This window comes from Euprymna scolopes, chromosome 31 (genome assembly GCF_053919585.1).
Source record: "Euprymna scolopes isolate OS-2025 chromosome 31, ASM5391958v1, whole genome shotgun sequence".
NCBI classification, from domain to species: domain Eukaryota; kingdom Metazoa; phylum Mollusca; class Cephalopoda; order Sepiida; family Sepiolidae; genus Euprymna; species Euprymna scolopes.
Genome location: NC_136512.1, coordinates 56,638,601 through 56,652,646, shown reverse-complemented (window position 1 = coordinate 56,652,646; position 14,046 = coordinate 56,638,601).

Genomic DNA, 14,046 nt, shown 5'->3' with positions numbered 1-14,046 from the left:
ATTCTATTAAGATATATATATATGTGTGTGTGTGTGTGTGTATATATATATATATATATATATATATATATATATATATATATGTGTGTGTGTGTGTGTGTGTATATATATATATATATATATATATATATATATATAGATAGATAGATAGATAGATAGATAGATAGATAGATAGATAGTAATCTATGAAAATATATGTATGGCGATTAAGCTATATAGAGAATCATCAGGTTAGATGAAAATCTATATGCATATCATATTATACTTTATAATATGATATGCGTATACTGAAAATAATATACACACACATATATGACAGTTTAGAAGCAAACAAAATCTGACATATTTGTTTGGATTATATTAGTTCTAGAAATTCAGCCTCAACAAAACTTCATAGACTATATTTACTTATTGATAAGTCTATTTATCAGCATAAAATACAAAGAAAAAAGAAAGAAAAACGTGGTAGTAGGCAGGAAGGCGCGAACCTGTGCTACGAAGGAGGAAAATAATGTGAAAAAAACCGGAAGTGGCGAAAGTTTAAATTAAAATCGAAATTAACACAGGTTATAAGAAATGTGCTTTTTAAAATATCGGCGAAAAAAACGATCCCTCCTTGTGGGAAAGTGTCAACGTGAGGGTGAAGAATTCACTGGTTTTAGCCAGTTTTTCGATATTTATCGTCCGAATGGTTGAGCTTCAAAATGATAACGATCTCGTGAAAATCCGTCGCCTCTGTTGAAAGTTTCAAGCAAACATACATACATACATACATACATACATACATACATACATACATGATGGCACCAACTCGTTCTCGAGCATTGCCATTACTTAATATATCTCTGATTCAAATAATGTAAACATGAGCGTAACCAGCAGCACGTGCTAGACGGTCACCTTTATGAACATTCTATAGTCCATCACATCCACTGATAACCGGGTCCAGGCTGCGGTGCCCAGAACACCTACCAGGCCAGACCCTGAAAGTTCCAGAGCCTTTATTACCATCCATGCCCATATTTACATCAGTCCTCATTGAATGTTCGTTTGTCGTTTCAGGCAACAGCCAGCCTTTTTGTCATCGAGATACACACTGATTGCAAAGTGTGTATTCCACTGCATATCAAGCAATGCCTGTGTTTGAAGCTTTTTATAGCGAGGAAAGACTTTGCATTGAGACAATCCAACTCTCTAAACAACTGCCACATTGAACCAAAGCAGCAGTCACCGCAGGTTTTATATCAAGGTTTTCCTTCTCCTAGAAAGGTTGCCTTCGCCCCGGCTTACAGGAGCCCTCTCCACCCACCATGCCATTTGATCCATGACTGGGACTTAGGTTGCTGGGCACCAGAGCATACTCCACACGCCGGTGGGTTATGTATGCCGCAGCTGACAGGGTCTAAGCTCCTCTGGAGGTTTCTGTCAGGATTATCTCACCTTTAGCCTTTGGTTAAAAGAACCTTGGCTCACAAGGCAGTGAAGATCCAGTTATATGGCGCAGGACACTCGCCGTTCATCAGAGCCCCGTCTGTGTGGCAGTGGTCACGACGTGCACGTGGGGTTGATTTGTCTGGGATAAACACAGTATGACGCTAAGACATCTGTCTGCTTTTAACACACGTCCACACCATACATTGACCACCAATATGCATACATACATACATACATTTAAGCAGACAGGTAAGATTTACATTATAGATGACATGTTTAGTAGGAATTAGAGGGGTGCCAGCATTTGTATTCCCTTTATAATATATACATGTATACACAGTTATATACAACAAATGTGTGAAACTGTCTTAAACACTATTACAAGCAATCCATAACTTTTTAAAGAAAAATCTTAAAATGAAAAAGAACAGATAGAAAGTTGTTGTTTTTTCTATAAATAGATTAGGGAAATTACAAAATATACTACTTCCGGTCGGAAATAGTTGGTGCACAAAATTTCCAGTTTGGTCGGAAATACTTGGTGCATACAAGTTTCAAGTTTTATAAGGCAGTACTTTTGAAAGGAAATACATGTTAACCAAATAATTATACTTAATTAAATTGACAATTGATTGTACGTACATTCTTACAATGTATGATTAAATAAATATAAAAAAAATAATGCAAAAAGCTAAAACATCTAACTATTTATTCAATTGTTTTAATTTACTTTTCAATTCTTCTGAGATCAAAATTGAAGTGGGAAGTTTTCCTTTTATTTCTAGCTGTGCTTTTGACATATGTTGAAGCCTGTAATTGTTGCCACCATCAGCCAAAATTATTTGTTCCATTGTCTCCTGCAATGCCAGGAAAATGTTGTTCAACTTTGATTTTTCTAATTCTTGAAAGCTAGCTTCAACTGCTTAAATTAATTTATCAATATTCTTTGGAGACTTTTGGTGTTAAATGGATTGGATTGCATTGAAGTAACCTAAGTCAAACACATTCAGATTCGGACTGTTTGCAGGCTGGTTAACCAGGTCAATGTTCAGCCCTAATCTCTCCGGTTCTTGTTTGAACACCGGATCCTTTGGATGTACGTGTGGTTTAGCATTGTCTTGTTGAATTATGATTCGTTGTGCAATGGATCGATTTGGGCATTTGTTCCGTGTGGAAATAAGGACCTTTTCAACAAGGAATTCACGAATCTGAATTTTCGTGATTGTATCCATGACTTTAGTTACCACGAGCATGGGTGCCCGGCGTTGCCCGGGTATTTGGAGGTGTATGTTCAGCAAAAAAAAAAAGCGGTCAATTTTTTTAACTTTGACCCCTATTATGACTCCTTAACATTTATTGTTTTGGGCTCAAATCAAGTTATTAAGTTAGATCCATGTCCAAGGAACATATATCTAAAATCCAAAGTGTTTAGACCCAAATTTGTCAGAGGAGTTTGGTAGAGTTCTCAAATGTCAAATCGTTGAACTTTGACCCCTTAATAGACAAATTTCTTGCCGGAAAACGATCGCATTGATTTTCCCAAATCTCAGTACCCTGTATATCAAATTTCGAGTCTGTAGACTAAAAATTGACAGAGTTATTGTATAGGGAAATTTACACACACAGAGACAGACCCTTTAACTTTTATAGATATATAGATAGATAGATTGTTCCAGCAGGCCTGTTTCTGCTGTTACGTTTAGCCGCCTCTTGTTTGAAAAATGGCCAAATTCCAATCTTCCCGTCAAAGTAACATTTGCGATGTGGATCCCAACGGGGTCAAGCCATGGCAGCAAGAAACATTACCTTTGTAATGAAACGCTTGCTTTTAGTGGTTCTGAAAGGGTCATGTTCGTCTTTGCCTAAATAAAATCTCCTTGCATTTTGCGTCATGTAAAACCATTTCTCATCAATATGTATGATATCAAACAAAAAAGTTCCTCGATTTAAATCCAACTGCGAACGGCAAAAATCAACGCGACATTTTATATTTTCTATCGTGAGAAGCGGTTTTACAGCATTTGAATGTGCCCGAATTTCGCCATCTTTCATCCTTGCAATCAACGTTGTCTTAGGTATTCCACATGCTTGAGCAGTAGACCTCAAAGTGGTTCTTTTTCTCAAGAGAATGGTGTTTATTTTTGCCAACTGTGAACTATAGTCCTTCTTTTTTCGGCCACAGAAAAACTTACGGCTCACAGAATCCATTGGCACCGATATATCGGACGAACTGTCTAGTGCTCGTGACCAAATTCTGCCTACAGTATTTCTTCCTATACTGAATTTTGTAGCAACATCTTTGATTGCACCTCGTTCTAGGATGCGCCCTTTAGACCTTTGTAGCAACGCTTGCAGAACTGCTGTCCATCTTGAATTTGTCAATTCTCTCTTATCACTTCTGTTTTTAACTTCCACATTGGCATCAACTACATTTTCCATATTTATATAGCCACTGCGGGTATTTTTAAAAATAGAGGATATAACAGTCAACAAAGTAATGTGCATAGATTAAACTCTAAGTGACTTTTATAACGAAAACTGTTCTTTTTCAATTAAGCACGCTCTAAAGTACTACCAGTTACCCCCTAAAACATTGAAATGGTGCGGGACAAAACCTAAAACGTGAACAGTTTTAATTCTGCACCAACTATTTCCGACCGGGGGTAGTAAAAGATAATATTCTCGGACATATAGTATAGATTTTAAATAGTTTTAATGGAAAAGGCACACGTTATAAAGATCATTTTATAAAAACTTTCAATTTAAAGTTATCATGAACAATAACATATAAAATTATGGATGAACAATGAGAACTCAAACCCACGGTTCGAATTCTTGTAATGCAGAGCCAATCCACTTTTCTCTCAGTAGAGAAAAAGAAGCATGTTTCAAACCCCCGAAGAAGGTCGCAGGTTGCAGCGACCGAAACGTTATGTTAATAACACCCAAGATGAGAATAATAATCTGATTAATCAACATAACACAAGCATTCACATCTCATCTCAAACGATTCAGAATTGCAATAGTAGCACAGGCTTATTATATAATAATTATGTGGATAAATATGGAATAAGAAAAAATTTCTATAAAAATGTCTAAACCGAATGCATTGACATTTTCTTAATATGCTGATTCTTATGGGATATTATTAAGTTCAAGTGAAAGTCTATTATTATTGAATACGAAAAATCAAGGTGAAATTAAAAGCTATATAAGTGTATGGGCATGATGGGAAGAATAGGATTACAAATCTATTTAAAAGAGTGTCGATACATAGATTTTTGAAGTATGAATAGTGCTTAAATGCTACTAAACGCCACATAGAGATGGGAAAGGTTAACAAAGGATCTATGCGTCCTTAAAACAGTTAGATTTGAACCAATTCTTATGCGTACAAGTCATAATGGCATCATTTTGTTTATTTAGGAAGGAATGGTGAAATAATAAAATTGTCGATCTAGAAAAAACATGATTCCATTTTCCTTTGATGAAAATGGTGTTCTTTTCAGTGTTGCAAACCATCAACTAGTCGACCAGTTGTGTACAAACCCCAAGAGCGATAAGAGCCTTCTATCATGTTTGAAAATGATACAATGTTCAACGAGCAAGAGCGGAGATGTGCCACGGTACAACTCATGCTTTCTACCGATCCAAGTTATGACTGCAGGACCATTTCCAGCACCCTAAAATACATCGCTGGCTTGAAACGAATAGCAGAGGCGTGTCCAAGGTGATGAAAACAAAGTTTCCGGCCACGGTTAATATCTCTGGTGTGGTTTCACGTGAGGGCCACATAATGCAACCTCATATCTTTGAAGTCGGCTTGAAAGCCAACGCAAAAGTGTTCTTGGATGTGCTGAAGAGTGTGATGATCCCGTGGTGCTATCAAGACTTGGCGCCGGCCCCAAATCCAAAGAGACCCAGGCTTGGCTTCAGGAGTGCTACGACTTTGTACCCTTCTCTCATTGGCCCTCCTCCTCCTCCGACCTGAACTTGCTGGACTACTTCGTTTGGTTATGTCACACAGTACCAAAACCAGTCGCCATCCGCCAAGTATTCACAGACCTCCCGTCAGCGCTTGTGGAAAAGGCATGCTCCCAGTACCGGAACCAGATCGAGGCGGTGATTGAGTGAAAGCAGGTACATTGAATAGATGTCAGCTCTATTTTATAATCAAGTTACCTGAATCAAGTTTTCAATAAAATAAAGCTGCAGCGTTTTTTCTTTAGAGCAACAAATTTATCGTTCCATCTTGTACATGTTTAATTATGGATAATGCTTCATCTAGAAATAGCTTATAGTACATGTCCAAAGACTTGTAGGTACTAATCTTTTTAATTATTTGTATGGAATACTTTTATACTTCAGGTTCAAATGTGAATTTTGATTTATCATTTAATGTATGCCTTGAAATATTTTGATTCACAATTCTAGTATTAAAACCTATGTATGTGGTTTTGGTGTTAAAACAACCGATTAAAGTTGGCATTTATTTATTTCGTTACTATTATTATTTTGATTTCTTCTATCGTCTGGAATTGTAAATATTTTTTTATGTTGCCGGAAACATTTAACAGACAGTAATTACTATCCAAACAATTGCATTCAGCGCCTGAAGAAAAAAAATGTTATTACTTTTTGTGGCTTTATTTATGTTTACTGTAGTAAATCCTATTATACTGTATTCAAAGTTAGATATCGTGAAAAAATATCATAATTACGTTTCTGAATTTTTTAGGATTATTTATTCGTATTATTTGGACCCGTGACGAGATGGTTAGAGTAGTTGGAAAAAAATCAATTGTAAAAGTGATATTCTCCTGAAGGTTCAATTCTCAGTGTGGTCGACAAAAAATACAATTGCTAATTAGGACCTCTCTCCTGTTATAGGTGAGGGAACGAGAGCATGCTACCCCCGTGAAGTAAATAAAAGGTTCCGTTTGAAATTTAATCCAGATTCCCGATTCAACATTGTTTTTCTATGTTTCTGATTTTAAATTATTTTTTTGATTAGTGTTAGATATCATATAAAATAATGTTACGCCGAAAGTTTCACATCTTTACAAATAAGGAAATTATTAAAATCTTGCACATAAAAAATATGCGAAACCTGTAATTAAAAAAAAAAGTAGAAATATTTTTTGCAATTATAATTTTTTGTGTGAAAATATTAAATAAACAATGATAAATTCGAGAAATTCATTTTTCTTTGAATTCATTAATACGGACGTTAGGGGCTTTTTCGTAATGTTCCTATAAAAATTTTTTTTTTTTTTTGTTACAAATTATGATGCTTTATTTATATGAAAAAAAAAATAAATTCTTGCGGTTTTTATTTACTACTGAAAACCATAACTTTAGTAAAGGTACTTTTTGATTAAACAAAATAATAAATTTCCACTAAGATTTAAATAAAAATAATTAGTTCATTATATTTCGCGATCATTATTTGATAAATACTGGAAATTTCATTAAAATTGGTTAATTTCCTGATTTTTGATGATTTTTTTAAGTAAAGGGAGGGGTCAAATAATTTTGAGCATCGGCATTCATTTTGCCCGTACCTAACAGAAACATTCCCGAGTTCAACAAGATACACCTGAAGAAGGTTACATCGACCGAAATATTGTAAAAAGGACACTAAAGATGAGAACAGTAGTCCGAAGAATCCAAATACTACGAGATTATAAATGTATTCTTGTTAAAGAGTTTATTATATTTGTGTGTTACTTTAATGTCCACAACTGTGGATTTTCACTTAGTGCGGATACGAGGGGCGTGCAATAAGTAATGCCCCTGACCCACTTCCAGTTATCTGATCTAGCTGAAATTTTGTATGTGCAATGATTTTTATCTCTACGGGTTATGTGGCAAATTACAGCTCTGAACTAATTGTGGTTTCTGTTTTAAAGGTGTTTGAACTGAGTCAAGTGTCAAATGGAGCCTTGTGAATGTCGAGTAGTGATCCGGTTTTTGTATTTGAAAGGACGCACACCACAGGAGACTTTTGATGAAATGAAAGAAACTTATGGTGATAATGCCCCATCATATGAACTTGTAAAACGCTGGCATCATGGATTCAAACATGGCCGGAAGTCTGTAGAAACAGCTCCCAGACCTGCCATTGATGAGGCCTCTGTCCATCAAGTTGAGGCTGCCATTTTAGAAGATCGGCGCATTACTATTCGCCAAATAGCCCAAGTTGTCAAGATTAGTACAGGGTCTGTGGAAACTATCATTCATGACCATTTGCATATGCATAAGGTGTCTGTCTGATGGATTCCCATGTTGCTCACACCATTGCAGAAGCGAGAACGCATCAAGTGCTCGAGGATGAATTTGGAGATGTGCCAAGAAGATGAGTCAAAGTTTTTCAAAAGACTGATTACACAGGATGAAACCTGGGTCCATCACTATGATCCAGAGACCAAAGCCCAGTCAATGCAGTGGAACCACTTGGACTCACCACCTCCAAAGAAGGCAAGGGTCTCACAGTCTTCTGAGACCAGGACGGAATAGTGATGACAGATTTCCTGGCAAAGGGTACCACAATTATAGGAGCCTATTATGCTTCACTTTTGAAGAAATTAAGGGAAACTATCAAAATCAAGAGGCGAGACAAGATCAGCAATGGTACCTTCCTCCTGCAGGAGAATGCTCCGGTCCACAACTCGCATGTCGCCAGATCAGAAGCACGGGAGTGTAGTTATGAAATCCTTCCCCATCCTCCCTACTCTCCTAACCTTACACCCTCTGACTTTCACCTCTTCCCAGCCATGAAGTTGTTTTTGAAAGAAAAGCGTTTCCCAGATGATGCAGCCTTGATTTCTGAAGTCACGTCGTGGTTGGAAGACCAACCTGGAGTGTTCTACAAAAACGGTCTCCAGAGCTGCATAAAACGATGGGAGAAATGTATAACTCTGGGTGCTTCCTATATAGAGAAAGACTAATAACTGTGCCAAGTTTCGTTGCTCTACTTCTATGGGGAGTGGGTCAGAGGCATTACTTATTGCACACCCCTCATATGTCAATATTATACTTTTTCAACTCCAGACAATGCTGTTTTGCGTTCTGGCTTAAAGGTATTATCCTGAAGCGTATGCACATTCCAAGATCCAAAGAAAAGTTAATTGTATTTCAAATTGGTTTGACTGCATGATTGGATACCCAGACAATTGCAGCTGATTCGATACCCAGACAATTGCAGCTGATTCGATACCCAGACAATTGCAGCTGATTCGATACCCAGACAATTGCAGCTGATTCGATACCCAGACAATTGCAGCTGATTCGATACCCAGACAATTGCAGCTGATTGCCAAGGTTGATGTAGCATACAATGTTTAGGGCTCCTTTTCTCGGCCCAACACCAACTATGGGGAAAGCAGCACTAATCTTCATTGTCTTCACAGTATCACCAATGGACTTGTGTTGCCTGTAGAACTTATAACCCATGCATATAGTGTAACGATAAGATTGTCGCTCTAGAAAAGATGACATGATTCCATTTCCGTTTGATAGAAACCGGTTTTCTTTTTGTGTTGCAAATCATCTACTAGTTGGCAAGTGGTGTACAAATCCCAAGAGCGGTAGGAGCCTTCTATCATGTCTGAAAGTAACACAATGTTCAACGAGCAAGGGCGAACATGGACTGCTGTACAACTCATACTCTCTACTGATCAAAGTTACGACAACAGGATCATTGCCAGTACCCTCAAAATGCTAATCCGGACGGTTCAATGCTTGATGGCACAGCTCAATGAAGTTTCCGGCCATGATTAGTGTCTTTGGTGTGGTTTCAAGTGGGGACCACATCATGCCACCTCACATCTTCGAAATCGGTTTGAAAGCTAACACCAAAGTGTACTTGGATGTGCTGAAGGGTGTGGTGATTCTCTGATGCAATCAGATAGCCGCTGGCAGATCCTGGGTGTGGTAGCAGGACTCGGCGCCGACACACAAGTCCAAAGTGACCCAGGCTTGGCTTCAGAAGGAGTGTTACGACTTTGTACCCTTCTCTCACTGTCTCCCTCCTTCCCCGACCTAAACTAGCTGGACTATATCGTTTGATCATACGTCGAGAATATTACCAACATGACCTCCCACACTACCGAAGCTAGCCTGATCGCTGCCATGCACCGAGTATTCGCCAAGCTTCCACCGGCGCTTGTGGAAAGGGCATGCTCCTAGTTCCAGAGCCATATCGAGGCGATGCTTGAAGCTGAAAGCGGCTACATTTTTTTTTTTTTTTTTTTTTTTTTACATAGGCGTCACCACTTATCAAGGCCGATCGGCCACTCAAGGATAAGGGTTAAAGAGTGTAGAGTAGTCAAAAGGACAATATAGTAATCAATAGTAATGAAAGTTCGGTAAATTTGTTAACTTAAGTGAACGGCTCATCAGAAACTTGTTCACGTTGGACTTGAAGACAATCATATTATAGACAGCTGGAAAGCAGGAAAACGGAAGACAATTCCACAGGCGTGCAGTTCTAAGAAAGAAGCTTTGATCATGTAATCTACGTTTAGGTTTAGGCACAGATAAAGAGTGGGGAAAATTATTGATAATGTTTTCAGCTAGTCTAGTGTTTCTTGTGAAAGTTTGGCGAGGGGGGCCATAGATTGAAGCTCAGTCGAACACTTTCCATGAAAATAACGATAAAGCAGAGATGAACTCGCAACATCTCTTCTGTGAGATAGAGGTTGCAGCGAATTAAATAGATATCAGCTTTACTACATAAGCAAGTTACCGGAATTAATTTTTTCAATAAAATTTTTAAGATAAAGCTGTAGTGTTGTTTTCTTTAGGGCGACAAACTCATTGTTCCACCCTGTACATAAATTATTGAAAGAAATTTTGTTTCTAGAAGTCCACACAAGCTTTGATTATAGTGGTGAATGCTTGTGTAGAACCACTCACACTTTTTGGAACTGTTAATAACATGCCAGAGATTGCATAAACCCTTCTTTTAGGTGCATGCCTTAGTAAAGGCTGTGGGTGCATCACTCCTAGTGGTTTAACCGTACCCACAAACAACAACCTGAGTAGCGTATGAAGCGATGCTCTTTGTGTAAACAAATTAAGCTTAGGTACTTTGGACAATATCAAAACATTGTTAATTTACTGCCAGTATAGCAGCAGTCGTATAGCGCAACAGTTAGAAGTTCCGACTGTCGTTTGGGTGATCGGGTTTCCATCCTGGCTTGAGGTAGTTGCTTTTCTAGCCGCACTGATGAGCTGTGAAACAGCGAAACAGTACTGTATGTGGATGACTATATATATATATATATATATATATATATATATATACTAGCAAAAGTACCTGTCGATGACTGGGTTCAAAAACAGCCTACAGAAACTGGACTCTGATTTATGAAAGTAAGATAGGTTATGAAAAGGAAGGGTTGTAAAGAGATAGGTTCGAATTTGGGGGTATCAAAACCAAAGCAAAATATGATGAAAGTAAAAATAAAATAGATAAACCCCATACTTTATTATACCATACCTGTTCACACTTATCGCAATATTCTGTGGATCTATATTAAAAAACCTTGTTAAACTTTGTGACATATTTCCATTCTTTGGAGGTCAGGCGTGAACGAACACCCCATAATTTTATTATACCATATTTCTTCAAACTGAAACATAATTATCAAAGTATACTTACGCAGATAGATATGAAAAGTCTTTATTAAAGTTTGTGCCTATTTCCATTCTATGGAGGCTAGGCATCAACGCAGACCCCACAATTTTATTATATCATCCCTATTTAAGTTAAAACATACTTATCAAAGTATTCTTATGTACATCTATATTAAAAACACTTGTAAACGGTTTTTTTTTTCATTTTTAAATTTTTTATTTCCATGCCACAGAACGTCGAGGAAGCCAAGTGCATCCTAGAAGGAACGGACACCTACGTGAACGTGAAGCACCAGAGCGAGCGAATCCTAAAACGCACGCCCTGCTTGTCTACCAGCAACAACGAACCATGGCGTCACGTGGCCAACGAAAAACAGGCCATGATCAACAGGATGTTCCTGTTTACAACCCGAACAGCGATGGACGACCTAAAGGGATGGGGAACGCTAGAACTCAACCCGCTGATGTGGCTGAAAATATGGCGGAAACACATCACGGACTACCAGCGAGACGGTTACATCCCGAAGGCAGGTAAATTGACCGCACAACCGAAACCGTCATCAAGATACACGTGGAAGGAGGAGGACGAACACAGTCCTTCAAAGAAACTACGCGTACGAGACGTGCGGCGCAACTTACTGCCTGAAATGAACGAGCAGTGCATCCTAGATCCAGATCAGCCAGCCCAGGTATGTTTGACACACGGACATCCCATAAACTGTCCGACGCCACCAAACGACTCCGAGGACACAGTACCATTCACGGACTCTGACTTAGAAGATATGATGACAAATAGTAATTCGCCGTCGGCGCCACCAGACACAGACAGTACAGACTTAATCATAATAACTGACAGTGACGACGACAAAGAGAACAACGACGAAAAAAAAAAAAACATCAACGAGTTCACACTAATACGAGACAGGGAACTGCACACACGCATACACATAACGCACAAACAAACAAAATCCTTGCAGACATTGGTAATGTACTGCGAGGAATTGCTGACAGACTCTGACTGATAAAAAAGAAATCCATCTATGGTCTAAGTCTAAGGTGTCATGGCCGCCAAAAAACTATTTCTTTTCTAATGTCTGTTCTTTCTATTATTATTATTATTATTACTACTATTACTATTATTGGAATTATTATTATTATTGGAATTATTATTGTAATTGCAATATTATTGTATAATAAACATATATATATATAATACCATACATGTGTTTGTATTTTAATATTTTTTCTTCTGCATGACGCATGACGCGTAGTCGCTGCACTCCATACATTAGATCGATCAAAGTAAAAGTAATAGTGCCATTACTAGAAACCATACATTAGGTATAAATATAATATTCTCAGATCTATAAATAGAAATGACGCAATAGTCACAGATGTTGACCTACTTAATACTATATAAACACATACAGCAGGAAGACAACGCAGTATGCCTCCCCCGCGAAAGCAAAAGCGGACGAAACTAGAATTTACTGTACCGGGATACGACTTCCTCGGACCAGGCACCGACACCAAAAAGTTCAAGTTCACCCCTAGAAACAAGCTAGACCTAGCGGCAAAAGAACTTTGTGGACCAGGCGCGAACGCAGACCCCACAATTTTAATGAACCACCATTCTGCCAGATCAGATCAAACATACCCATTCCTGTGTGTCGATACATCTTCTATCATTATATGTAATCAGTTTTTTAAAATAGTCAACCATATAGGAGCCTATTCGTGACCAGACACACACACACACACACACACACATTCAGCTTTATATTATAAGATATATATATATATATATATATATATATATATATATATTTATATATATATATATAATCTATTTATTATACAAACATTATTGGTTACATATGTCCATACATTTTTCAGCGGTGCCCCAATTTAGGGATAATATTTCATCAAACCAAAAAAGAATCAATATTCAAATGGGTGTCAAGATCACATTAGTTTTATAAGATATTTCGGTGCGATCTACATTCTGGGGAAAATTGGGTTGTATACTTTTTGAATGTGAGCATTAGAGTTCTTTTTTCTTCTTCTTTTTTTCTTTTTTTTTTTAGATGTGGTGAGAGGAAGGGGAAATGTTGTTTTCTGTGTTTAAGTTGTCAATAATATTATCCCCAAAACTCACTGTATACCACTACCAATACACCATATTTATTTCAATCTTATTAATAGGCTTATGCACCCATTTAAAATAACTACTACCCCGACTATAAGGATATATATCTTATATATAAACAAACAAATAACTAAATAAATAAGAAACACGAAAAACTAAAAACAAATAAAATAATGAAAAATAGCAAAGAATAAAACAGTAAATTAATATATAAAATAATAAAAAAGAAATAAATACGAAACAAAAAATAGAAACACTTGTCAGTAGGAAGTCGTTAGTAGTAAGGAAAGGACACCCATAAAAACAACCTAGAACGTATGTGGTAGTGACGATAGGAATATAAAAGTACTTTAGATCAAAGCAAGAAAAGTAGCCACCAGACCAATAGAATTCTAACACCTCCCAACTGTCAACAGCTTAATCGCATTAAACCGCACTTTCCTCTCCCTCCCCTTACTCTGAAAACTAGAAAACTAAAAACAAATGAACGAATAAAAAATGAAAGACAAAAATAAATTAATAAATAAAACTAACGCTTGTCAAAAAGAAATTAAAGTCAACACAAATAAAGATATACAACCATAAAAACAACCTCCTAAGATATGAGAAAGTTTAAATCAAGGGCAATAAATTACCAACAAGCTAAAATAATCACCCAGCACCTCCTTACTAATGACAGCTTAAACACCAGAAACAGCGTTCACCTTTCCCCTCATTACACCGCCACAAAAAACCCTACTGCTCACATTCACAAAGTATACACTCCAATTTTCCCCAGAATGTAGATCGCACCCAAATATCTTATAAACCAATGTAATCTT